This window comes from Strix aluco, chromosome W (assembly GCF_031877795.1).
Source record: "Strix aluco isolate bStrAlu1 chromosome W, bStrAlu1.hap1, whole genome shotgun sequence".
Classification (NCBI taxonomy): Eukaryota; Metazoa; Chordata; class Aves; order Strigiformes; family Strigidae; genus Strix; species Strix aluco.
Window position 1 is genome coordinate 5,696,841 of NC_133970.1, and position 23,665 is coordinate 5,720,505.

Here is a 23,665-nt window from a genome sequence, read left to right on the forward strand (position 1 = left end):
CTAAAGATTAACAAAATGTTAAATCCTCCCATCTTCTGAAGAGATAATCCCCAGGAATCTTGTTTTAATAATTGCCTATCCTAAAAATCACAGCACTGGCTCCTTCTCTGTGTATGGGTAAAGCCATCAGATATAGTTTAAATGGGTTTTAAAAAAAAAGTCTATATGTATTAAGTAGTCAAGATAAAAAAATATGCATGATTCTGACACTTATTTTGCACACTTCCTACTGGTTTCAGTTGGAATTCTGCCTCAGAAAGCTAAACAAATACTGGCCCATGCAAAACTGAAGCATATGATAGTTCTGTGGTTCTGTGTTTTGTTTGGTTTTTTTTTTTTAGCTAACTACTCAGTAATCCAAGATTCAATTTAAATGATAGCTACAGAGCTTCTGGATGCAAAGAATTAGTCAACTGCTGGACTGCTGCTTTGTATTACCTGTACAGATACTGAAATATACTAACATTTTCTTTTACCTGTGGACACAACTGAATGTTTTACAAATTATTCTGTATTTTTGACATTGTTCAGCAATACTTTGCACAATTTGTAAGAAACTACAAAACTGATTAATAACCAGCACAGACTGATAATTTTGTATTTCCTCTTTACCAGATTACTGAGGACTAAACAAAAAGCAGTCAAACTTTTAGACCAGAACGCTGGTTCTCATTTGTCCCTCTAAGATCCTGCAACTGTTTCAGCAACTTCTAAAGGCCTGTCCCCTCATCTCAATCTGTGTGGACTGAATTTTGTTTCCATGTAGAATCTCCCTCAAGAAATGACTGTCATTACCTTGAGACTATTCGGTCCTCCATTAACTTTCTCTAACATGAGTCCCTCCCACGAGTTGCAGCTCTTCCCAGTGCCAAACTACGACAGCGGGGGCTTCTTCCCACAGAGTCCTGGCCTTCTTCAGGCGCAGCTACCTGCTCTTGCGTGGGGTCCTCCACAGACTGCAGGTGGGTATCTGCTCCACTGTGGACCTCCACGGGCTGCAGGGAAGTCTCAGTTCTGGCACACCTCCCCCTTTCTTCCACTGATCTCGGTGTTTGCATAGGTGTCTCCCTCACAACTCCCACTTCTTCTCCCAGGTTCCCCTTTTTAAATATGTTATCACAGAGGCCCAGCCACCATCGCTAATTGGCTTGGCCTTGGCCAGAGGCAGGGCCAACTTGGAGCCAGGGGAGCTTCGAGAAGCTTCTCACAGGGGGGCACCGCTGTAGCCCCCTCCCCTGCTACCAAAAACCCCCACCACACACAAATCCATACACTAAGGAATCGCATAGCACTCACAATTTCAAGAAACATTTATCGAGAGATAGGAAAATACTACAGAAAGTGACATACAGTAGTCAGTAAGTTGAACATACCAGCAATATAACTCAGAGTTACAAGTGACTTACCAAATCCCCAATTCAAAAGAACAGGGTTCATGATGAAATACTGTTGCAATTCAGCAAGTCATGAAAATGAAGGTGGTATAACCAACAGTAACCTAGAATGTTGAAGTAATATAATCAAAGTGTCATTCAATCCCTATTCATTTGTAGCTTTACTTCACTGATACAACTGAATCTGCTTGCATAAACTTCTAAATTTTGCAAACCTAGAAATTTTGTTGTTTCACATGAATTTTATAAACTTCAAGAACTTGAAATATTTATCTTTCTGTAACTTAAAAGTTTTTCTTCCAAACCAGTTCCAAATAATTTCCAACTAATAAAAAAAAGTTACGGGGGAATAAAAAAGCATAACAGAAGCAGTCAGTACTTGAAAGTTTTCATGCTTTTTCTACTGCCAGGGACAGAAACTGTGTACTGCTGACAAGTGGTTAGACAAAATGAGTAATGCTATCTGAAACTTTCATTATATTAACACAGAGTAAAGAATAATGATACAGCCAAGTATCACGATGCTATTCACTCTATTTAGTAAGTTCTTGGGATAGCAGAATTGGAGAAGTGTCTTCCACTCCTCAGTTGAGGAGCTCTGACCTTGATGGGGAAGGAAGGGAAGATTCATCACCAAGTCCTTCGCCTTTGTTATAGGGCTGCAGTCCAAGGTGATAATAAAACTCCTGTTCTCCAATTTTCATAGACTACAGGTTTCTCTATCTTTAGCTCCCAGTATCAGGACTGAAATCACAGCAAAAGAATGGGGTTCCAAATTGGGCTAGAAAGACCGCAGTTCCTTTTTTTGCTATCAATTCATTTGCTATGTGGTTTTGACCTAGTCAAATTCAGCTCTTGCTGCCTCAATTTTTCTTTTGTCTTTATCCATTTTGTCTACATTTCTTCAACTTTGAACAGAAATGGAATGGTACACCTGCTCGAGGCTCTAGGCACTTCTGCCAGAAGTTAAACAGGAAACAGAACACAAAACTCCTCAGCCTCCCTCATCCCCTCCACACACTTACATTTCTTAAACCTATCAAACATGGTCGTTCACAAAAGCATTCACAAATGTCCCCTCTGAAAAGTCATGAGGACAGACTAAAACTATTTTGGACTAGAAATGAAACAGACAAGCCTATTTCTTTGAAAGGAAGGAATGCACCTCAGCAAGAGAAACAGTTTTGGTAAAGAGAACAAATACTACAATATGCATTTAGAAAGTAAGCTTTCCAAAACAGGGTCTTAACTGCATTTTTGTGAATCACATAGCACAATGCCATTCTCATATCTCAAACAAATAGCTCCGATAGCAGTATGACTACAATCAACACCACCATTTATTGTGCTCATTTCAAAGAAAAAGAAACATGCAAAACAAGTAGGTTTGTCTTTTCAAGCCTTATTGGGTTTGCATGGCAAGGTTTTGGTAGCAGTGGGGGCTACATGGGTGGCTTCTGCAAGAAGCTGCTAGAAGCTTCCCCTATTTCCAATAGAGCTAATGCCAGCCGGCTCCAAGATGGACCTGCCACTGGCCAAGACTGAGCCAATCAGTGATGGTGGTAGCGCCTCTGGGATAACATGTTTAAGAAAAGGGAAAAAAAACTGTGGGAGAGCAATTGCAGCCGGAAGAGAGGAGTGACAATACATGAGAAAAACAACTCTGCAGACACCAAAGTCAGTGAGGAAGGAGGGGGAGGAGGTGCTCCAGGCAACAGAGAAGAGATTCCCCTGCAGCCTGTGATGAAGACCATGGTGAGGCAGGCTGTCCCCCTGCACCCATGATGGTTAATGGGAGAGCAGATATCTACCTGCAGCCTGTAGAGGAACCCACACCAGAGCAGGTAGATCTGCCCCAAAGGAAGCTGTGACCCCATGGGAAGCCCATGCTGGAGCAGGCTCCTGGCAGGACCTATGGACCCATGGAGAGAGAGGAGCCCATGCTGGAGCAGGTTTGCTGGCAGGACTTGTGACCCCTGAAGGACTGCACCCCATGGAAGGGACTCATGCTGGAGCAGTTTGTGAAGAACTGCAGCCCGTGGGAAGGACTCGTGTGAAAAGTTCATGGAGGACTGTCTCCTGTGGGAGGGAGCCCACACTGGAGCAGGGGAAGAGTGTGAGGAGTCCTTCCCCTGAGGAAGAAGGAGCAGCAGAGACAACGTGTGATGAACTGACCACAACCCCCATCCCCTGCCCCCCTGCACCGCTTGGGGAGAGGAGGTAGGGAATTTGGGAGTAAAGTTAAACACGGGAAGAAGGGAGGGGTGGGGGGAAGGTATTCTAAGATTTGGTTTTTATTTCTCATTACCCTACTCTGATTTGATTGGCAATAAATAAGTTACTTTTTCCAAGTTGCGTCTGTTTTGCCCATGATGGTGTTTTGCTGATTAAGGATACCAATTAAACTCGGACACCAGAGTGAAAAGAGTAGGCGTATTTTACTGGTGATAACCAAATAATGTAACAGAATACAGAAAAAATGCAGTAAGAAAAAAGCAGAATAGTGCACTTAAAGCAACAAACAGGAAAATACAGGGTAATGCATCAAATCATTACTACACGAAAGAGAGAGAATAGTGATTAAGAGAAATACATCACCACTTGCATATATCATCATCATCATCCAGATCCGCAGGCGCTGGGCAGCCCCGGTTACAGCGAGGATTTGGAGAGCCTGTCCCGGCAAGTGGGAAATCCTACGCGGTGCGTCCACCCGTAGGTGAGGCTTCCAAAGTCGCTGTGAGCGGGTCCAGCCTTATATACCAGAGATCGACAAGCCAGAATAGCTGGCACCTTTGTTTTGAGCGGAAAGTTTCTGGTTTCATTCTCCTGTTGGATTCCACCCAAAGCTTGGCCAGGGCTCGGGGGGGGGAACCAAGGGAGTTTCTAACAAGGCCAAATACTTGGGTTCTCAGCCTTGAATGAGGTTGCGAAAGGAAAGTTGGATACATTCTCTCCTCACTGCTGATTATATTTTGTCTTTCACTAGCGAGTTTACATATTTTATTAATGACTACATGCTAAGTTAGCAGCTTCAGCTCGGGGCCTGTTGTTCAGGCTGCAGTATTTCAATGCTTTAGCACTTTTTACACCAGCATAAGTGGGTTGTTATAACTTAGTACAATACCTACTAGCACAATGGTTATCAGTTATAAAATATACAGGATTCATCTATAGGTCAACTCTGGCTTGGGCCTGTTGTCCAAGCCTTAGCATTTCAGATGGTAATTGGTGAATGATCTCTCCCTGTCCTTATCTCAACCCACGAGCCTTTCGTTATATTTTCTCTCCCCTGTCCAGCTGAGGAGGGGAATTGATAGAGCAGCTTGGTAAGTACTTGACATCCAGCCAAGGTCAACTCACCACAGTCCTTTTTGGCACCCAACATAGGGCATGGGGAATTCAAGATAAGGATTGTAATTGGAGAGGTAACGGACACCTACAACCACAGCATCAAATCAGGTTCTTCCTTTCAAGCATACCACTTCTTTAGGTTCTGCATTACACTTGCACAAATCCTTCCATGAAAACAGTTCAACACTATAAATATCTGTTTCATTTCTACCTTAAGGTACCCAAAAACCTTAATCCTGTTAGCGCCACTGGATTTACATATGAATAGTAAGTTCCAACTGAGTAGAATGAGGGGTAAAAATTCATCTCACCTTCTAGTAATAGCAATGACTCTACATTCCCAACAGAAAAAACAGAAAAGAAACTTTAACTATCAATGTAAAAATCTAATGTTCAGAACACATTTTAGAAAGTCATCTGAATAAATTAGATACTTTATAAAGTTCCTTTTCAAAAAGAAGTACAGTCTAAAATTACCAAGAGGTGTAGGTGTAACAGTAATGCACTCACACTGAATATGGCTAAATATAGCAGTTGTGTAATGTAAGTTTTGAGTTCTTGTAGCTTCCATTATTTACGGATTTTATCCTTTTCACATTAAATAAATCCAAAATTATTAAACAATTTATCACACCCTTATCAATAATATCACATAATGTATTTCAAGCATTTAGTAATTTCATCAACTTTTTTTCCTTAACTAGCTAAATATTTTGCCTTCATCATTCTTATTGGAGGGTAATTCTGGTACCTCATTCTTCTGCATTCTAGAGCTTCATATAATTTTCCAGACTAGAATTATTCAGAGTCATCTTATATTCCCTTTTTCTTCCATCATCTTTGTGTGTAAGCTCCTCTCCTTTCCAGATGTGAACCCTTACCATAATATTTAAGAGAACTCATTTGTACCACCCCTCAGTAACCCTCTAAAGATGGAACTGTAGAACACAAGCAGTTTACAAATTTGACAGATTTAACAGTGGGAGCATCACTTCCAAAAAAGTTTAAAAAAACCCCAAACAAACCACCAAACATGGTCACAAGCTCAGAAATGGAACAAGAGAGGAAAAAAGCTTGGGAATTGTTGCATGAATAGGTGAAACAGAGTATCACTCAGTAAAAACTCTGAGCTAGTTAGACATGAGCCAGTTGTACCCCAGAAGCCATGTAAACAAATTAGTTCAGACTGCTGCACTGTAAATTATGCTGAGTCTCCTCTTACAAAGTAAGTTTTCACATAAAATAAGTTTTCCCAATCTTCTTACTAACCTCTACATTTGATACCATCTGATCTGAGCACAAAGAAACCACACACAGATGCAATCTCAATGCATATACTCTGATACTTAAGTATCTCTACACAGACATACCTCTCCTGATGGATTCAAAAATGGCATATGCTTTTTAATAGTCTCATTTTACTGATGACTGAATAGGTATTTTGTAATAATATTAATATACACAGATCTTATGCTTCCTCTGTCATACCCAGCTGAAAAGCTATCTCCTTACAGCAGAAATTTTAGTAATAAATCTCTAAATGTATCAACATTTGGAACTTAAATTTCCTTCTACCTCTATTTCTGCAGCTCTCAAGGTCATCAAATTTTTCCTAACAGGTATTCCCATCCTTCCTTGTACTGACAATAGCTAGCAACTTTAAATCCACAAGCGATACAATTAGCTTTTTTTTTAATTCGTGGCTTATTAACAAATCCACAATTTTAAACAGCTTAGAGATCCATCTTCAGAACTTGTATTTACTATTAACAATCTTTTAATGTTTAACACTGCTTTACAATAAAAATACATTCCTTTTTGCACTTACCTACAAAATGAGATCCTATACCAGAATATAACTTTTCAGTAGTTAAGAGAATAAAATATGTTCTTTAGAAAAGATCAAATTATGTTCTTTAAATATCACTACTGTGAAAGAACACTGAGCTAAAGCTATACAATGGCCTCTATCTACAAAAAAGATTCCATCCACAGGAACAGGAGACAAAGAATAAAAATCTTATGTAGTAACTGAACTTGTAATTATGATTAACACCCTGTAGAAAACACCTCTACGCAAGATACTTTAGTACAACTATTCCCAGTCTTTCTTTCATCATTTAAACACAGAATTTCAAAAACTGGATATGCAAATGCAGTAAATTAGATACAGAAATTTGAAAATACATTTTTAAAGCTACCTTTTAGATAAACAACTTAATCTAACTGAAATATTTAATTTCATCAAATCCATGAGAGGTACCATGTAACTCGGGAGAATAACTGCCAAGTATTGTGCTTAAACAAAACTTTATGTTCATGCTTGGATTATATTGAATATGTCATCCAAGTAAGATTTAGCTGGTCCAGTATTTTAACACTGCTTTCCCTCAATAACTCCTGTTGCTACAGAAGTATAAATAATGATTGTAAACAGAAGTTACCACAAAATCATAGATCTAGGCTTAGAGGGACCTCTGGACCAACCCTCTGCTCAAAGTAGGAGCAATTTCAATGTTACATCAGGTTTCCAAGGGCCTTCCCAGTCAAGTTCTGAATATCTCTAAGGATGGAGATTCATTGTGATTTTTTTCCCCTTAAATCCAATCAGTGTTTCCCTTACTGCAATAGCAGCTGTTGCTTGTTTTGTTGTGCACCTCAGAGGAGCTTGTCCTCATCTTCTATATAAACACTCACTAGCTAGTTAAAGGCAGAATTTCAAGCCCTCTTAACTTTCTCTTCACCAGGGTAAACAAACCCAGCTACCTCAGATTCTTCTACATTTCATGCTCCAGCCCCCTAACCATCTTAGTGGCCCCATCACACTCCCTCTGGTTTGTCAGCATCTTTTTTTTTTTTTAACTGATCGTATCATTTACATTCTAGTTTCAGACTGATTTTGTCCTCACAGGCTACAGCATACTTCATTGTCACAACTGTCTTCTAGGCATTGAGTCCACCTTTTCGTCTTGTCCCTTCAACTAGCTTCCATTTCTACCCCACTATGTTACAGCTACAAGACTTTGCATAGTTTTTTCCCACTTGATGTTACATATCACTTACTTTGTCTCACAACGTGCTCCATTCCACCTCCTCCATGCTGTCAATAAGGCCAGCTCCCACTACCATTAGCCCCTTTCACACTAACAGCCAAAGACCCTGTTCTGTCTTCTGTATACAAAATACATTTCCTAGATTCGCCACAAGTCCTTTGCATTCTCCACCCCAAAATCTCTTATGAACAGTATTCTCCTTGAAAAGCATGGAACATTTGTTGATTGTCATACACAAGGTACAACTTGTATACCCTATTTATATAAACTTGTGAACATAACCGTATTTACCTACTTCATGCACCCGCAAATTATCCCATCTTTCCTGAGACTGAAAGGTCAGCGCAACTTTTAGTTTAGAAGGCAGTTATACAGCTGAAGTAATGAGTTATTCCCTCACCATTTCTGAGAACTGCTTATTTCAGGAATGGAATTTATTATTTTCCTGATGAATCACTGAATGAGTTTTAATTTAGTTCAGTACAAGAACTGTGGTCATCAAGATTTTCTCTATCTGCATATTGTCAGTATTCTGGCTTAGGGCTGCTCTTCAGGCTACTGTGCATCAGCTGAGCTATGGTAACTGCATGTGACTTCCTGCAGCTTTGCAAGTGATATACAGTAAAAGTGCAAATATGCCTCTGCCAATATACAAAAATATTATGCTATCATACTTTGACAATGATAGTTTAGCCCTAGAAAACATCTGCTTTACACATCAGGAAGCTTTCTGTTTCATTTACTTTTGCATTAATTAGCATGGCAATTTTATCAAAATATCATAGAATATCTCAAGTTGGAAGCGACCCATAAGGATCATCAAGTCCAATTCCCTGCTCCTCACAGGACTACCTAAAACTAAACCATATGACTAAGAGTGTCATCCAGATGCTCCTTGAACTCTGACAGGCTTGGTGCCATGACCACTTCCCTGGGGAGCCTGTTCCAGTGACCGACCACCCTCTCAGTGAAGAACCTTTTCCTAACGTCCAGTCTGAACTTCCCCTGCTGCAGCTTCATACCATTTCCTCGTGTCCTATTGCTGGTCACCAGAGAGAGGAGATCAGCACCTCCCCCTCCACTGCCCCCCTTGAGGAAGTTGTAGACTGTGATGAGGTCACCCCTCAGCCTTCTCTTCTCCAAGCTGAACAATCCAAGTGACCTCAGCAGCTCCTCATAAATCTTGCCCTAGAGAACTTTCACCATCTTGGTTGCCCTCCTCTGGACACATGCTAATAGTTTGATGTCCTCCTTATACTGAGGCACCCAAAACTGCACACAGTACTTGAGGTGGGGCTGCACCTGTATAGTGGGACAATCCCCTCCCCCGACCAGCTGGCTATGCTGTGCTTGATGCACCCCAGGACATGGTTGGCCCTTCTGGCTGCCAGGGCACACTGTTGACTCATATTCAACTTGCCATCAACCCAAACCCCCAGATCTCTTTCAGCAGGGCTGCTCTCCAGCCTCTTGTCCCCCAATTTGTATGTATAACCAGGATTACCCTGTCCCAGGTGGAGAATCTAGCACTTGCTCTTGTTAAATTTCATACGGTTGGTGATTGCCCAGCTCTCTAGTCTATCCAGATCTCTCTGTAAGGCCTCTCTGCCCTCGAGCAAGTCCACAGCTCCTCCTAGTTTAGCATCATCGGCAAACTTACTTAATGTACATTTGACTCCTGCGTCCAGATCATTTATAAAAACATTAAAGAGCACTGCTCCTAAAATATGTATTTCATATTGTAAGTTTGGATTAAAGAAGAGACACAGGAGTCTGAATCACCCCATTGTTATTTTTAATTTAGACAATTCACAATAGAAATTAATTGAAGTTGCCTAACGTACTGTGTACATAAACAGAAAGACTGGAGCAAAAAGTAGCATGATCAGTTGACAGAAGGTAGTCCCATGACTTTCTCTAAATTAATGCATCAGGAAACAGAAAGAGTAAACAGAAATTAATATAAAAACCAATAAAAGAGGAAATCTATATTTTAAATTTCTAATGCAATTAAGAGTTGGATTGAGAAACAAGAGAAAAGCACTAATCATTTCTTTATCTCCCTTTGCCTCCTTCTGGGCATTTTCAACCGCTAAATCAAAACCAAATATGCCTCCTTTCCTACTACTGTTACTACTGGCAACTCTTTAAAAACACTATTTTGCAAAAATCTTTCCTCAAATTCAAGTATTCTATGTCTCACTGCTTTCCTTTTCTCTCAGTTCTATTAATTAGCCAGGTTTCCTTCCACACTGCTTCATGCAAAGATCAAGAAAAACTGTTGCTACTGGAACACCAAGAAAAACTAGGATTAATTCTGCTCCTTTTGCTCCCTCAGGACAGTAGCACAACACTGTAGTATACTCAGTGTAAGTATTAGTAGAAACAGTGGTGAGAAAGTGACGCAATCTTGGAGAGCACAGATGTGCTGAATTCTTCTATCCAGTATGCCAAAAATCCTAGGGTTGCCTGTACTTCTAGCAGGATAGTTATATAATGACAAGCATCAGTATGTAAAAAATCATGTGCAAGAACAATGTAAAATAATCTGGATTTAAAATAACACCATATACTATATCCATATCAAAATAAAGACATACAATCACTATCACATCCACTATTCAAATTTACTTAGGTCATTGAAGAATTTCCAATTCTGTTCTGCAGAATCCACGAAACCTTACCTTACACCTTCTGCAATACAGCAGCATAACACTGGCAAGCTCTGGCCATTTTCACTGGTACTACTGTAGAGAAAAAAACATCTAAGACTTAACCAAGTTACTTCTATTTTTATACCATACAAGAATTACCCACTGTGGTCTCTGGAGAACCAGACTAACAACCTCAAACTCCAGCTGATGTTTCACTTGCCAACAAACCCATAGCAGTTCATTGGAAGTTTTGGTCTACTGAATAGACTCACTGAAAACACCTCACAGCTGACTTCTAAAACATCTGTATATATGTAGATAGCTAACCCATTATGTAACATTGTGTAGACAGCGTTCATGAATATATAGCATACTTCGAATTTAATCCTCACTGTCCACTGAAAATGGCTCATTTTGTACAGATTCCTATTTCAGATATTAAGGGTAAGCTCTTCTCTAACTTGAATTCTATTCAGTGGACAGCCTGACCTCCAACTCCAAATTATGCAGTATCAGTGTTTCTCAGAAATATTTATGGGTCTTGCAGACTTGTTCACTGGCCTGTCAAGGAGCAGAAAGTTGTATGGGTTTTAGAAGGTAGTAGGCAAAGATGCTTGATCAATATAAGATGTGGTGGACAGGGAGAGACACTTGTCCATTAAACTGCAGGTAGTTCTTTCCAGCTTTTAGCAAAAAAAATCTTATGCTTGAATTCTGCAAACAAAGAATAAGGCTTGTACAATGACATCATCCTTAAACCTCTCTCTCTCCATCTTTTTGGAAATTACCATCACAAAATTAAACATATGATCAAATTTACTAAGAACAAGCATTTTCAAATTCCATAACTTCTGATACAGTTTTGTTGCTTTTCTTCCCCTCAATTACAACGGGATAATTTTGAACATAACATATGCAATCTGAAAGTTGTAATATTAAAATATGAAAAAAACCTTATCTGATTCTTACCATTCAGGAAAGAAAAAAATAGTAGAGAAAAATATCACACATGAAAATGTCATGGTGTTAAAAATGCTAAGTGCATTCAGTGACAGCAAAATACTGGAAACAATTCTTAAAGCAAGGTTCTCCCAAGCCAATAAGGGGAAGCCTTAGAAGAAATTACATGACCATCTCAATTAGTACAGTAAAAGAGGGGGAGAAAAAAAAAAAAAAAAAAAGGCAAATTTAAACATAACAATGACAGGAAAAGCCAGGGAAATATGCCAAATAATTAATATAATACATTCATAAAGGAGAATTTAGTGTATCAATGTTTGGGGTTGGTTGCCTGTTTACATTTGTACTTTTTTTTCTTAACAGAATTTTCCTCATATTCTCTGTCTAAAATCAAAGCCATAAGCCACACTAGTATCAGAGGTAAGAATAAGCTATTCCAAGTAAATAATTTATTCCTAGGTTTGCCACTCCACCTAAACAACTAAGTGATCCCACTTTTAACAAATGACAGAGCAATCCAAATTGAGCGATTGTACCCTAACTTGAAAGATAGCAGCCTATCCACACCAAACTAAAAATTACCATATAATCAAACATCACTAGCAGTTGCCACTCAAAACAGGCTCACGTTCTGAAAAGCAAAAGCTTCAGCACAAGACTGACAAGCAAGGATAGAGCTAAAACAATAAATTTATAGAATGCACAATTCTCATCTTCTTACATTCATTTAACATAGGTCACGTAGGGAAAAAAAGACTGTCCCAAATACTTAAAAATATAAGTTATGAACATAACAGAGCAAAACTTGATTATTTAAAGGACCTGCCTGTTAAGTAACTTATTAAAAGCAAGATTAATACCTCCAGTTGCTTATATTTTCTGCATTGCTGTTTGTAGCATAACATATTCAAAACAACAGTAATATTTCAGTCAGCATGAGCAGTAAGAAACGGAGGCTTTTGCCTGAGTAGGACCAAAGATACCTCAAACCTATCCAGGCACATATGGCACTTAGTTTCAGAATTATGGCTGCTTTACAAAACTGCATTAGTCCAGCAAATGATTTAATCATAGCCTGCGTCAGGTTTTATACTACTCACAATCAGACACAGCCCCACTAGCAACAGAGTTCAATTAAGAATAGATTCCACATGTTAAGTAATGCACAACACAAAGGAAAACGCCCTTCTTACCCAAAAGCTTTTCATTACATCTTTTTTTTCCAGTTAATTCTTATAATACTTGTTTGTGTTTTTAATCCCTCTGAAAAGCAATTTCATTGCCTAGGTCAGCTAAAAAAGATTTCCCTCACTTTCACCAGTTTCAGCCTGCATGCTCCAGCACGTGGTGCTTGTCAGAAATTATGAGCAAGCATTATAAATCAGTCTTTGGCCGTAGAAACTGAGAGAATCTTTGAAACTGCCTAGATCAAGTATCACCAACAGTTTTGGAGATCAAAGTATAATTTGTCTAAGGTATAACCTAACACAGGAATTCAGTGAGACCTACTAAGCAAATGCAAATTCAAAGTTAAACCCAAAATATATGGTTAAGGCAAAGCTTAACCAACAGACTGTAAGAAAACATTATTTAAAAATATCAGTTTGTATGCCGTTTCCCAAAAACAGTGTATTGCAATTCACTGGGGTTTGGGGTTGGTTTTTAAGTTAACTCTTGGTTAACTTAAAAAAAAAAAAAAAAAAAAAATTGCTATCCAATTGTCAGGATTTCTGCCACAACATGATTGAGATCTCTCGACCAGTAGGTGGAAAAACGCATTTCTTTACAATTTAATATCAGTCATCCAATTTCAAGTCATAAGGCACAAGCTGCGTATGATACCTGCACTAGACAAAGGGTGCAGAAATGCTCTCTGCTGCTAAGGTGCTGAAAACTTTAGAAGTTGCAAGGCTTTGGGTTTTTTCTTTTATAACACCACCACCTTCTACATCATCTTACCGCGTTTTAGCCACTTGCTCTTCAAGCTAGGAAATTGAAAAGCTAAGAAATTATACTGCACAGGTAACTTGAAGTACAGAGAAGAGTTACATGATTACTGTTAATATTAAACCACTGAGATAGATAGTACAATACCAGACCTTAATACATTCAGTTGGATAGACAAATCCTTATGAGGGAAAAAAAAAGAAAAGTCATTTCCAAAACAGAGACATGTCCTCCATAGTTTTAGAAAACAGACTGAAAGGCAACTGACATCATACTAAAACAATCAAATCTTCTAAAAGACTATTTTTTAGGAATCAGAAGGGACATTTTTTGTTAGTCACAGCTTGACTGCTTGCCAGTTGGGGTTTTTTCCTGCCTGGTACTCAAATTGGTTTTCAAATTATATAATACAAAAAGAACTGACAAATATATATAGACACACACTCAGATAACACAAGCAGGATTAATGCTATCAAGTTCATCAAGAAAATTTCTAGCCAGTAACACCTCCCCAGTAACAGTACTTAAATTAACAACTATTTAAGTTTAGGCAAATTAAAGCTGTAGTTACAGGCATGGCTGGAAGAGCAATATCAAAGTGAGGTTTAAGAGAAGAAACACCGTGAAACTAGAAAATCATTAGAGAATTTCAGATTCCATGAGTGTTTTTCTCAGTTAAACTCTTGCATATGACAATCTATTTGGTAACATGATTTAAAACAAACATAAACCCCTACATTTTCCACCTCAAACACAAAACAAGGGAAGGGAGAAATATATAATCTAGAATGGACTCCAGTCAATACATAACAATTGCATGTAGCAGTATTATCAGAGATTTTTAATCTGCTTTTTAAAGACTGTCCTTTTCACAGATATAAATTAAACTGCTGCATTAAGGAGGGTTTTTACCATAAAAAGTAAATAAAACTTGATAGAAAGGTTTTATTAATCAATTTTAAATAAAAGCATTTTTCCTTACTTTTCGGGTTTTATTTTCCTCTCTCGTTGTTGTTTGGGGTTTTTTTTTCCTCTTTTCCTTACCATTTTTTGAATTATTATTTCTTTTTAATTATTAAAGTGTTTTTATCTCAACCCACAAGTTTCTTTCTCACTTTTACCCTTCCAATTCTCACCCCACTGCACCAGAGGGGAAGGAATGAACGAGCAGCTGTGTAGCACTTAGTTGCTGGCTGGGGTTAAACCATGACACACATTATCCACAAAATCTTATATTAATGGTTTTTATGCTAAGTACTAAACTGTCAAACTTGTATAATTAAACTGTCAAATTTATAGTACAAGAAATTAGAAAATTCAACTATAAAGCTATACTTTGTTGACTGCCGTAATTTCCCTAGCTGGCCTTTATATAATCACTGCACATATAGTATTTTTTTAAGCTTAAGGTAATTTAGATGTAGCAGTCTTGAAGATAGGAAGCTGTACAACCATGTGACCACTGTCTTGTCATATGAACCTGACAAGAAAAGCACAGTAGGTAGGGTTATGGATGAGAGGTGACAAACTGAACTATATGCATCTTAACCCTCTGTGTCTTGCATTTTCTAAATTCACATCTGGCAAACTGAGAATTTTTGTTTGCTAAAGGAATATCCAAAAAATCCATATTAGTGCCAAGATGACTGAACCTCCTCCAAAAGTCCTAGCCATCTCCTGTATCTTCTTAGCATACCTGCCTATTTAGCAAAATTTAAAATAATCCACGAGATCAAAGCTGTCTAAGGCTCTCTGAAATGGACTGAGATAGGATCTAGAAAATATCAGGAAAAGCAAGCACATACAAGATCTGCAAGAGATCTAAACAGTTACTATCTTATACATGTACAAAAGAAAAATAATTTGATAACCAGAAGTTTAAGAACATTACTCAGATTACAGCATATAAGGCCCCTATAAATAATGTACAGGGGAGAGACATGTGAAAGTCCCACTTCCCTCACTGTTAATAGCTAGAGAGAAAGGATTTATGGGGATACTCACCCCCAGATAGTTGTCCATTAAACTGAATGAGAGTTTTTTAAATTAGAAAGTTTCACTGAAAACTATCATTTGTCAAAGTGGATATAGCTTAGAAAATACTTCCATTTAAACAGACTTTATTTTAAAATAACAGAATTAAGGTGTTTCAGCTTTATACCATTAAAATATTTCTAAAACAAAACATTTCAGTTACATTCTAATTTAAGGTCTAGCACACTTGGATTTGATTTTCTTCCACAAATATCACTATGTTGTTTGCAAATGTCAATCTAAATAATTTTACTGACATAGATTTTCTAGAAATTTGATCAGAGATGCCATACATTGTTTTTATTTTGCTTTGGAGTAGAATATCATTGAAAACTGTACAACATACCATGCAGAGAGAACATTCACACTAGTTCACATTATTGCTAAAACTAAATACAAGTAAGCAAACATATATGCTAATCCATACTTCCCCAAAAGCCAAGGAAATAAGAGGTGTATTGAAACAAAAAGATCCATGTAGAGCTATCTGTTCTATTATACTAAAATTTATAAGTTGCTAACATCTTCCAATCAGCCGAAACATTTCCCAGGACCTATTTTAGTAACACACTTTGAAAGTCAGTATTCCTAAATAATTTATAAGTATTTTTAATCAAACACTGCAATACTGTAAAACAAACAATGAAATTATTGCAAATCAACAAACATGCCTCCTCAGAAATCAAGTTTTCTCCCACAAACTTACCCAACTCACCCAAGCTGAAATATGTCTGTTCGTATTTTGCAAGGTGAGAAAGGGACTAAAGCCTTTCCATCTTGTTCACCTCACACACTTGCAAAGCTCTCATTTGCTAATCTGTTAACACACACAGACCAGAGAAAGACAGCCTCATTCATACTCCACTCAACCAACCTCTTCTGTCAATGCTCCAAAGTAAAACAGGACAAGAACTTCTCCCCCAGAGAGGTCTTTCATGATGTGGCTTGTTCACTGCCTTATGAGAGTTTGTGATTAAACAGCCAATTTCAAAATTGAGAGAAGGGTGGGAAGGTAGAGATGAGTAAGCTTTTACTAATAAAAAAAGAATAAAAACTTTTAAAGTAGAATATTAAAAATAACATCAAAGAAATGCAGAAATATAAGTCTCAGTGTAAGAGAGGCTTATTTTGATTTAGTTAAACCCATTTCCAACTTCAGTTACTGAATTATTCATGTGGCCTTTCCAGAAAGCATATTCAAATTATATCACATATACAAGCTCTCACTTACAAAAGCAAGGAGATAATGAGGTTGACAAAAAATATTGCAAAAAACTGCATACTAAAAAGTGCTCTTAAAGTTACTTCTTCAAAGAAGTGACTGGTAAAATCTCAGAAAGAATAAATGCACTGCTACTACTTCACTATTCATTAATATACGACAAATATTTTTTCATGATAAGTCGCACCTTCCAATATGAGAAAGTTGGTCGTCAATTAATGACTGAAACAGCAAAAATTGCTTTTTCCCATTTGTGAATTTTCTTTATTTGTATGAGTTGCAGATATCATTTTATTGATTAAATAAATACATCTCTACATTTTAAACTGATATGCTAAAATAAAATAGAAGCAAGTCTTCAGACAGGGACACAGTTCCAAGTTACTGACTGAACTGCCAAGCTGACTATGTTACGGGCATACGGAGAAGGCCTAAGAAATGCTCCATGAAGTTAGATCGGCCACACCAGGATCACACCAAGACAATCCACACCAAATTCTTCCATCTCCGCTTGTACCCAACCTACAGATGTTCTGCTTATCTTCCATGTACTTTTTTCTCCAGGCACTTCAAGTGACTACCATCATCTTTTCTTAAAGATCTAAAACTCACTACTGTAGAAGAGGGCTAATTATAGCCCTTAATTCCTCTGAGGCTTTAATACAAAGGTTTCTACTACAGAATTCAGACAGCACTATTGTCCTGGCTGTTGCTAAGGCAAAGGTGAACTATGGCCCATATGCTACAGATACATGAACAGCCACAATTGACCATGCAGATAAATCAAATCAATAAATAAACTGAAATCTAGATTACTCAGTCATTAATTTTTTTTATTTAATTTTTTTGTTTTAATAGAATTTACACAATTGCACACTGAGCACTTTATTTTCGTAATTTGTTCAACTGCAACAAATTGCAATGAAATATCCCTTTTCTCTAGCAATGGGATGGATTTTAAAATGAAGATAAGTTATATTTGAAGTGTTACAAAGTTTTACATATGTTGAAAAAAAACAACATTAAAACCCCACTGAAATGGGATTATCATCACTATATCTTTTAATTGCTTAAAAATTAAATATTTAAAAGTATCCTAAAATAAGTGTTATGTATTTCAGGTCATCCTGTTATAAGAAAAATACAGTTATAGCTGTTTGCCTACCATCATTCACTGACAAATGAAAATGAGTATGTACAAAGTCAGATATATAGCAGTGCTGTGCTTCACATATGTAGGGCAGTACCTGCAAGGGAAAACTGAATCTTTGCAGTCTTCCCTGGGATGCAAGGTGATATACAGCCACCTTTTAGAGAGGTAGCTCAATCTTTCCAGCATGAAACATTATTTCACAAGTCACAGGCTGATTTTGGAGAAGATTCTCAGTTCTCTGCAGCTTTGCTATTGTAAAAGGAATAGAATCAATTTGCTTTTTTTCCAAATTGGAAATTACTTTAGCACAAAGGAGGCCCACGGACTACACATCTTTATGGGAATATTCTGGCAATACAGAAGCATTAAAAATGAAGCATGATACCCTTCTAGTTTCATTCACACACCATTTAAACAGAGACCAGAAGCAGCAGAAATGGATCAGGCCTCAACTACCTTAAACTTGCATCAAGACTGACATATACACTCAAGTAGCAATAAAGAGTAGCTAGTTCTCAGTTCTCTATCTTTCCTTTTTTCATTTGACCCTGAGGCACCTATATGGGTAGGGATACTATCTTTTGCTAGCTATTCACCCAGGCTTTCAAACTACGGAGTTCCTGTCCTGCTTTCCAGAAGTTCTTTTATCCAGTCCTCTCAGCACAGTCATTATTTCCTTAGGAACTCCAAGGTCCTATTCTCCTCCCAATTCCTGCCCTTCAAAATCCCATTATCCCTCCATCTGTTTAAGTCTGATTAGGAAGGGGGTCGAACCCTGGCGGGGGGGTGGGGGGACCCAAGAAGGGGGAAAAAGAACTGTAAACACAACCCTGGAAAGATAAACTTCACAGAAACTACATAACTACAGTAGCTTATTTCCTGCTCTTATCTGGTATATTTAAAGCAAACGTCCTTAAATGAAAAGTAAGTCAGAGAAGTTCAGTACTGTTAGCTTAACAAACCCTTTTTTTTTTTAAATGAGAGCTGTTTGAAACAGATGACAAAAGAAACGCTAGAGCTCATGTCACTTCCCGATGATGAAAACTACCCAAGAACTGCAACTATTTCTGCACAATCCTTTCTTTCCTATAAAGCAGTTACACTCGGCCTCTATGCATACTACAAACCAAAAGAAAACAGTAAATCAGCTACACACAGAGATAGGAATAGTTAGAGACAACTAGTGGTTCACTCTGCAATTAACAAAGTTTAAAAATAAAAAGCTGCTTTTTCGAAGTGTAAATGGTTCCTGTCCACGCACATAGGCCTGAGGCCCTGTTGCAAGCAGTGTCTAACAGGACGAGGCAGCACAAAGACAGGAATGGGAGATTGGAGAGAGGGAGGGAGAGAGGGATTTGGGCTCAGCAGGATCTTCAGGCTTTTTAAAATTCAAACTGCTCCCTGACCAATACAAAAATCACAGATACACTACTGACTACCACACGGATTTACAGCATTAAAAACACGCCTTCTACATGACAGCTATATTAACTTCACCCTTTTAAACATGTATCAGGGCACTCGGAGACATAACATTACAGTTTATAAAGACTCTAAACACAATATACCAGAAAGTTACTTTATTAGATACATTAACCACTTATTATTACAACAGATCTGCCTGAACAACAAAAAACCCTACTGAAAAATAGACAAATTATGTAATGTTGATACTTGTCTGCCATTTACAAATTTCCTTTCTATATGAAAGATGAAACTTGGTATCTTAAAATTTCCTTCAATTATGTAATTTCTGTAGGAGTATTTTTATTAGTTTACAGGATGTCTTAAATCTACCTCAATTTTTAATAACATTCTCAACTCTACCACACAGTAAGTCCAAGAGTTACTTTACTGTAAATTAGCTATCATTTACAAATAAAGACCTGACACTTAATCAACCGCCATTTACAAAACACATTTGACCTGTTAAAATGACACCTAATTACATATTCAAACATCATGGACACAAACAGCCAATAACAACCTCAGGATCTCAAAGTGATATGTCATCCTTTCTTGTCAGGCCACTTTTTAAGCGTTCCTCACTTTTCACTTAATTTACTCTTGATTCTCAAGTACTTAGGGTAAGATCTCATCTTCACCTTGGCCCCTGAAATGTCATAAACATAGCCCTTTACACACGACCCCTCTCCGGTTTTCTGTTTGTTGAGAGTATAAAATAGTATTTCATCTGAATTTAGTACATATTCCTGTAACATATACAGCACATGAACATTGAGATTATGTAGAATATCTGACACAATATGCCTGTCTATTTGTATTTCCTAGGTCTGCAGGTGTCCGTCTTGTGTCAATCATCCCACAAGCGCTAGTTTTATGCTATAAATATACTAAGTGATTAGCACACTAATCAACCGCTATATTATTTAGAGATTAAACTTCTGCACATTATAAATCCATGTGCATTCGAACTTTTGAATGTTCAGAACAGAGTTGGTTTGAAGGAGAAGGTAATAGCAAATAGAGGCGGTATTTTTGTTTCTGGGTATTTACATTGTCTCTCTTCCCCTATTTCTCCACTTACTCCTTCCTTGCTTCAGAGGGCTGTCTACGCTGGGGACCTTCCTTCCTTGCCCTGGTAAAGTTGTAAATATGGCAAAAGGATCAGTGCACATTTGCAGCTAATTGTATTGTTTCCTCCTCCTCTCCGGGTTGAGGCCTGTCACTGAGAAGCCGCTTCGCCTTTCTAATCCCCGAGCTGGAGTAAAGGCGCTGGCCGGCGGGCCTGCGCTCTCCACCGGGCCTAGGCCTCACGGCAGCCCGGAAGAAACCAATCTCCTCCGCCAAACCCGAGAGAGCAGGAAGAAGGGCTGTGAAAAAAACACCTCTAGCTGCCACTTATTCCCCTCTACCCCAGATAACAGCTAATTCCCTTTACTCCCGGCAGAGCTGGGCCAGGAGGCCCGGCCTGCTGCTGGAGAGGGCAGGGAGGGGAAGGGGGGATTACCTGAGCAAATCGGCGTCTGAATCCAACGAGAATCCGAGAGAGGGGGAGAGAAATCCGCCCCCTCCCACCTCAGAGGAGCTGCCGCCGCTGCTAGGCCGCCGCCGCGGCGGAGGAGGAGGGGAGATAATATAACAACAATAATCCAGGCAGGGAGGGGGGCTGGCTCCTCTTCCGTCTCCTCCTCAGTGCAGCGAACATGTAGAGCTGGAGGGTGAGCGGCCGAGACAAATCCCTTCTCCCTGAGCCTGCTTCACAACATCAACACGGGCTGGGCCGAACCGAATCGGTTCCGAGACACACTCCAAGCCGCGGGGGAGCGAGGGAGGGGGGGGGGAGGGGGGAGGGGGGAGGGGGGGAGGAAGGAAGGAAGGAAGGAAGGAAGGAAGGAAGGAAGGAAGGAAGAAGAGCAGCTGCTAAGGGGCCGCCGCCGCTCCCTCTGTATATTGCGAGTGCAGGAGAGTGGGGGAGGTGGCAGCCTGGGCACAGTGAGTCGGTACCGAGCCGGGGGGAGGGGAGAGGAAAGGGAAGGAAAGGAAAGGAAAGGATAGGATCCTGTGTGTGTCTCTCGCTCCCTCTCAGAACAAAATGCCGACCGGAAGTGCGGCTGCAGGAATGACTCCCTCCACCGGCGCCAAACACTAACAGCCTCCCCCTTCCCTCCGCTGTTTCTTTCTCACTCGCTCAACCAGCGTCGCTTCCGCCGCTGCTACTGCACTGCGCTGCACTGCACTGCTCTGTTCTACTCCACTCCGCTCCGCTTCCCCCCTCCCCTCCCAGCCCCGCTGCAGTTTGAGTAGCTCCCTCTGCCTTGCCTCGCTTGGCAACAGCAGGCACAACTGAATCTCCACTACGTAACTATCTCTCCCCTTCCCCACCCTGCCTGAGTTTCCTTTCTATCCCCTTCTGGTGTGCGGAAGAAGACAGCAGTTTACGCTTAGGCCTGCGCTGAGAGGAAGGCAGACAGTGATTTGTGATGAAGCGACCGTTGAAAAAACCACACGTTTTGGGTTTTATTTTTGCCTTCCTTAAGGATGGTGAGGAGGACTGCAAAATGCCACCTCTCAGGATGCAGATTTGAAAAGGCGTCTTAAAATGAATCCGCAAACGTGGCAGTCCTGTCGTCCCCCGCCCCAGCGGATGAGATGTGTCAGGCCTGGGACACCCGCTGGAGTTACTATTATCATTCATGTCCGTCTCTGTGGGTGTAAATAGGCCATGTCGCAGGAACTGACACCCGATGCAGAAAGCATTGCCGGGACAAGGGATTTTCAGGTGGACGTACCGAACTGGAGTGGCTTTTAAAAACAACCTTTTTGGACGAGCACAGGGGAAAATGGTGATGCTCAGATGAAGGGCCCTTTGCTGGAGGCTAATGCTCACCACCACCAGATTTACTGGAAATATTTTAATTGTGGTTTGTGAAGGAGTGTTTGGTGAAAGAGAATGTCCTAGTCTGAAATATTTTCTGGTTTTCCTCTGTACAGGTAAAACTGTGAATAATCCTAGAACGGGATAATAGCATTTACATCTGATGAATTAACTATGTTTTTTCCTACTCATGTCATTTTGCTTCGCAGTACTTGGACAAAAATCCTTTGATTTTTAGAGGAAGCCTTCCTTGTCTGTGGACTTCAGGATTCAGCCATACAGTTGGACGCAGCTAAATTTGAATACCCTGTGACATATAAACACACCCTTTCAGTTCTGGATGGATATTATTTGCACAAAGGGATAATATCTTACACCAATGCACTTGAATCTTTCCAAGTCTTAGGATTTCCTGAATAATGCTCTATTTTTAATACAGATTTAAAATGCCTCTCTCAAGCTTAAAGAACTATTACATTTGTAATGTTGCATGAATCAAAATTCATTTTACAAGTGTATGTGGTTTTGTTTGAAAGTACAGAAATTAAGATGGAGAATACAGTAATTCAGTACTGGAAATACTATGGAGACAGAGTAAACTGGGCTCTGAAAGAAATGTATTATATACCTTTGTTCCAAGTTAATATAAAAGGTCCCAATCCTATAACTGTTTATTCATTCACAACTTCAAGTTATCCATTTGAAATAAAGATAAATAATTGGTGTAGTAAATGAAGTATGTTCATAAGTCTTTGTGCTTAATTTAATACAGTGCAACTCTGTAAGTTAAGGGGGAAAATATTTATCTTCTTCTTTTGGTAACAAACAAGTTTAATAAACTACCTATTTAGAGATCACATACACATATGTATGTGGACATATACACCTATGAATTCAAGGGAAAATGGGATTCTAAAATGACAAAGTTAGCCCAGGAATACTACTTCAATCTACTTCTAACTGATTGTTACCAATTCATGTTGATGGAGTTTTTATGTGATTTTAGTAACCTATTTATATAATGATTTTTTTTTTTCTTAATTGGTGACTTAGTGTATAAATAAAATGTAAATACTGAAATTTTGCTTTTCAAATGCCAGGTATCTTCTGTTTAGCCACTATAAACATCATGGTAAAACACAACACCTATTTGACAACTTTGTTTCTGTTGGAATTTTCCTGTGAGAATGTCACTGGACTATTTTATGCTTTTAAAATCCCATTCAACTAAAAAAATTTGTAGAAAAGGCTATTTTGTCTGAGCACTATGATGTTATTACCTGCACAAGAAAATAACTAATTTAAGTCATTAGTTGTTTTAGAAGATGGTGTTGTAACACACATGAGCAAATCAGGATTTTTTTTTTTCATTAAGGGAAATTAAATACTTAAATATATTTTATTCCATTAGATATTACTGTAATCCACTTTTAAAAAGGAAAGTGCAAATTCTTCAGTTGCATTCAGACAAGTGGTTCCTTGTATTCCTTTTGTCTTCAAAGGTCCATTAACAACAATTTATTGTGGAATGAAGGCTCACTATGTTCCTAAAAAA

General features: G+C 38.8%; 1 protein-coding gene across 11 annotated transcripts in view; it reads right to left on the reverse strand.

Moving 5' to 3' along the window:
* LOC141917819 (nipped-B-like protein) overlaps positions 1–23,312 on the reverse strand; it is a 172,970-nt gene extending 149,658 nt beyond the window's left edge. For 5 of the 11 annotated variants that reach the window (XM_074811411.1, XM_074811409.1, XM_074811403.1 and 2 more), the window contains exon 1: positions 20,743–23,312. The gene's annotated coding sequence lies outside the window, so the exon portion shown is untranslated. Of the gene's footprint in view, positions 1–1,406; positions 1,499–10,485; positions 10,549–20,319; positions 20,371–20,742 lie in introns of all 11 variants that reach the window. The other 6 variants (XM_074811405.1, XM_074811404.1, XM_074811408.1 and 3 more) reach the window with 6 other exon arrangements.
* Positions 23,313–23,665: the final 353 nt, after the last annotated feature.